At 43.8% G+C, this 4,788-nt stretch overlaps 1 long non-coding RNA gene across 1 annotated transcript; it reads right to left on the reverse strand.

Moving 5' to 3' along the window:
• Nucleotides 1-1,579: 1,579 nt before the first annotated feature.
• On the reverse strand, nt 1,580-3,890 carry LOC116537916. Its single transcript, XR_004263416.1, has 2 exons — nt 2,464-3,890; nt 1,580-2,261 (listed from the first exon to the last, which is right to left on the reverse strand). It is a non-coding gene; the product is annotated as an uncharacterized LOC116537916 (long non-coding RNA).
• Nucleotides 3,891-4,788: the final 898 nt, after the last annotated feature.

The raw sequence follows: 4,788 nt of genomic DNA on the forward strand, positions 1-4,788 counted from the left end.
GTTCTTTGTGGGCAGCCTGTTTGCTTTCTACGGTGTAAATAATATGAGTGTCTGAGGATCCCTGCCTGGGGCAAGGGCGTGTGCCCATGCAGGGTGTGTGCCCCCTTCTCCCTCCACACCAGAGCTGTCCTGACAGGGAAAGCTGTTTCTGTGTGTGGGCATGGCTGGAAGATGGCAGAATTTTCTGTCCTGCAAACACGGCTGCAGTATCTTGGTCACCATTTGTTTATAAAATGAACGACGGTCATGTTGAGCCTGTTTCTACTCAACTTTTCACCCTCAGCTTCTGAGTATCATTAACCCTTATTCAGCAAGTCCCTATGCTTTCCAATTTAATACATTTTTTATAAATTAGCTTCTTGATGGTGCATTTGGAACTACACTCCCAGCATACTTTCTGTTTTATATCATAAAGGGTGCTCCACTAACAATCTGATGAAAGGAATGTGATTTCCAAGTCTCAGATTGCTGACTGCAGCTAGGTTTTCATGTCAGTCAAACACAATCGGTTCATTAGTGCATTCTGCTTGCTGTAGGACACACTGGACAGGCCCCTAGGCTTGAAAAATGCAAAGTTTTCCATACATACCCTTGAAGCCTTTATCAACCAGACTGAGAAAAAAAGAAAGAGAAAGAAAGTGAGAAAGAATGAGAGAGAGAAAGAAGGAAGGAAGGAAAGAAAGAAAGAAATAAAGAAAGAAAGAAGCCCTTTGTAAAGCTGTGAATGACACTCACTTCTCTCCAGGCTGGTGCAAAACTGGAGCCATTCTAGACGCATAACTTCTCTCCGAAGTTAACTCATGACATGCAGTGTATGCCGTAGGCTTGAGGCAGCAGGACTTAGTTCTCGTGAGTAATAAAGGCTGCTACAAGATCCTAGTGTGAGAAGCATTCTGATAAAAAGCTTTGGCCATTTTAAAAAATGGAATAGTGATCATCCAAGAGCAGAAGTACAGTCCATGGAGTGGATGTGAATACTTAATTCTTTTTTTTTTCTTTTGAGATGGAGTTTTACTCTTGTTGTCCAGGCTGGGGTGCAGTGGCACGATCTCAGCTCACTACAACCTCCGCCTCCCGGTTCAAGCGATTCTCCTGCCTCAGCCCCCCGAGTAGCTGGGATTACAGGCATGCTCCACCATGCCGGGCTAATTTTGTATTTTTAGTAGAGATGGGGTTTCTCCATATTGCTCAGTCTGGTCCCAAAATTCTGACCTCAGGTGATCCACCCGCCTCAGCCTCCCAAAGTGCTGGGATCACAAGCTTGAGCCACCTAGCTGATTACTTGATTCTTTAAGTTCCACCATAATAAATGTTCGTAACAGTAACAAGCTTCTTGTTTACCCACAGTTTGATTTTGAGTGGGGTTGGAGATGAGCATGGGAACTCAAATTGTGTTTTTACATCTTAAAATTGAATTTAGTCACAACATGTTTATAGAAATGCCAGTATCATACAATTGACATAGACTAGTGGGTCTGTTTAGAGTGGATGGGAGTGTAGAATTCGATTCATCTACTTGAAAATCACTCATCTATGAAGAAGTGAGGTTTTGCAATAGAACAGTGCCTGTGCTGTTTTCTCAGGTTAGCATGCTGATTTCAGCTCATGTAAGCAATGAAAGCATGTCTTGCATCCTGCTACTCTCTGAGGTATCCATGATTCTAAAGGCTGGGGCCTTCTCTCTCAGACAGTGTGGAATTGTTCTCTACTTCACTAGTCCTTTAAGACATTGAAACGTGCAATAAAAATAGAAATTGCCTCTCTCTGTGGGCAAGATTCCAGACCTTTTTTTTTTTCTACCCTGGAAATTTCACTGAAACTATTTTACTCTGGATTTAATAGAAAAATTTAAAAAATCTCTAAGCCTATTTTAAAACTCAAATGCTATATCTATTACATTTACATACATGGTTTTTAAGCTGCTGTATACAATGACTTCTTATATCCTTGTTTTTATAAAATATTGAACATCACTATACAATACCAAAATTCATTTTTTAAAATTCTAAAACCATTTCTTATAATGACTCATTTCTCCTTTTTAAACTTTGTTTTACTGAGTTATTCTTGTATTTTTTAATAAAATTTACACCAAGAAATCCTTAAATTTACAAAAGAAAAATAGGAGGGCCAGCATATCTCTCATTTATCCTGGATTTCTTTGATCTGGACAAGTAAGTTGATATAACATAGAATTCCTACACAAGAATACCTAGAATAATAACTATGAATATAAACATTCACTTTATAAAAAATTAACCCTTCACTTTTTATATAAGTTCACTTTTTATAAAGTGAATTTAAACATTCACTTTATTAAAAATTATTATATAAAAATATATAAAAATATTTATTATATATGTTATGTATATTATATAATAAATACACACACACACACACACCATGGAATAGCCACACACACACACACACACACACACACACACACACACACACAAAATTAACCCAATAGGGTTTAGGTCTCCTTTCGCTTTAGGGTTTTTAAAATGTATTATTAATACTTTCTTTAATTATTTTGTATTAATGAATAAAGCCCTTTTTTCTGAATTTTTTGAACTTCCGATATTTGTGACACCAATTCATGAATCTCCACCAAAATAATACTTAGAGTATTGCATGATTTAAGAGAGTAAATGTATTTTCTAAAGATGAATAGAGTCCTGCCACCTTCACCACCCACCGCCCCCACAAGTTGAGGCTATCCTAAATAACCTTTAGTACAACATGTGGACATGGTACATTTAAGGTCAGGGAAGGCACTTTTCTTCCTAATTTTATATTATGGTGCAAATCTTGGGTTGATCACGCTAAGGTTTCTGACTACCCAAAAGATTTTTTCCCCTGCACATTACAGAACATCATAACAAGGCGAACATGTTAGGGATTTGAATAACACTCAAAGCAGCAAACTGTTTCCAGAAAGTGCTATATTTAAAGCTGTTTGGTGTGTAAATGTTCATTTAGCTCATATATTTACAAGACTCTTACTAAAACAATTTTTGTGCCATAACAGTGTCTTCCCTGGATTACATTGTAATTGGAAAAAGCATTTTCTAAAATAATAAAAGTGGCCTTAAATTTAAACCACTAGTTCTGCAGTTGGTTAATTGTTTTCATCGATAGACTCCGGAAGCAGGCTTTCAAAGTCACCGAGTTTGTTATCTTAGATTCAATAAGGAGGCAGGAGCTTTTTTTCCTAGCAGAAGCAGCTTGAGAAGTCACTGCAGGGGCTGTTCCATCTCTCACAGGCTTTCCCCGGAGGAAAAACACACGTCCTCCGAGGGTTCAAGCGTGGCTGATGCCTGCAGTGTGTTCTTCTGAAAAAATAATGTAAAAGTTCACTTTCTTCCTGTCTCAGTAAGTCCTCCCCTTGAGCAGGATTCTCTAAAGGTCCATGGGGCTTCAGGAGAGAGATCTTTCCTTTAGGAGGCTGGAGTGGGTTCTGCTGGAGTGGGTTCTTGGGAAGCTCTCCCGCATGGAATTCTGCATAATGGCCCGCTGTATCTGCCTCTGTGACGCTGTTGGCAACACCGGAATGCGTCTGGAACGTGTCTGATTTTCAGTGCTTGATGAGGAATGCATTTCCCACCTGCAGCGTTCCTGCTTTATGAACCCAGGTGTGAGATGATTTCCAGGGACACGTAGCACAAAGCAGCCAGCATGGGGGCTCCGAAGGCTCTCAAAACTCCGCATCCAAGACTCAGCGCCTCCAAACACAAATTGGTGAGGGTTCCCATATTGCAGACAAGTGCAAACATCTGTCGTGGTGGACAGTTTGGGGAAGACAGTCGCGGTCTGTGGAAATGTTAAACAGCCCCAAGCCACAGCCTGTGGGTCCCTTGCTCACTGCGGACTAGGGTGGCCCGGACCCTTGGGAAGGCGGGCGCGAGTGTCTGTAACACGTCGATGAAAGGGGCCGCGCGCGGTAAGAAGGCACGGGTGCAGCCTGGGCAGCATCGGGAGACCCCGGCCTGCCGGGAACAGCGGCTTAGGCCTGTAATCCCAGCTACTTGGAAGGCTGAGTGAGCGGGAGGATCACTTGAGCCTGGAGTTCCAGGCTGCGGTGAGCCGTGGTGGCGCCACTGCACTCCAGCCTGGGCGACAGAGTGAGACCCTGTCTTTAAATAAATAATAATAATAAAAGGATGGTCACGCGGATAGGGACCGTTTCCCTCAGGGGAGGGTGGCGAGGGGAAGGGCTCAGGCCCCAGTCTGAGCCTGGGTTGGCTGGGCCGCTGTGCAGGACGCTCGCCCACCTGGGAGCGAGTGCGCTCCGCAAGCGCGGCGGGAGGTCCAGGAGGGACGCCGGGGACCACAGCGCCTGCTGCTGGCGCCACCAAACTTGCTGGCTGAGTGTGAAACCCAGGCTGGCGGAGCGAAGAAAGAGACACTTTCCGTCTGGGCACGGTGGCTCATGCCAGTTATCTCAGCACTTTGGGAGGCCGAGGCGGCCGGATCACCTGAGGTCAGGAGTTCGAGACCAGCCTGGCCAACATAGTGAAACCCCGTTTCTACTAAAAATACAAAAATAAGCCGGGCGTGGTGGCGCACACCTGTAATCCCAGCTCGCTCAGGAGGCTGAGGCAGGAGAATCCCTTGAACCCGGGAGGCGGGGCTTGCAGTGAGCCGAGATCGTGCCATTGCACTCCAGCCTGGGCAGGAGCAACTCTAAAAAAAAAGGAAGAAAGAAAGAGATGGTTTCCGTGGGCTTCATCATCTACACCGTCCCTTCCATTAGAAGGGGGTCTCCTTACCAGGAACCAGTAACAG

This window comes from Sapajus apella, unplaced genomic scaffold (assembly GCF_009761245.1).
Source record: "Sapajus apella isolate SASKATOON/1434 unplaced genomic scaffold, GSC_monkey_1.0 scaffold114, whole genome shotgun sequence".
Taxonomy (NCBI): domain Eukaryota; kingdom Metazoa; phylum Chordata; class Mammalia; order Primates; family Cebidae; genus Sapajus; species Sapajus apella.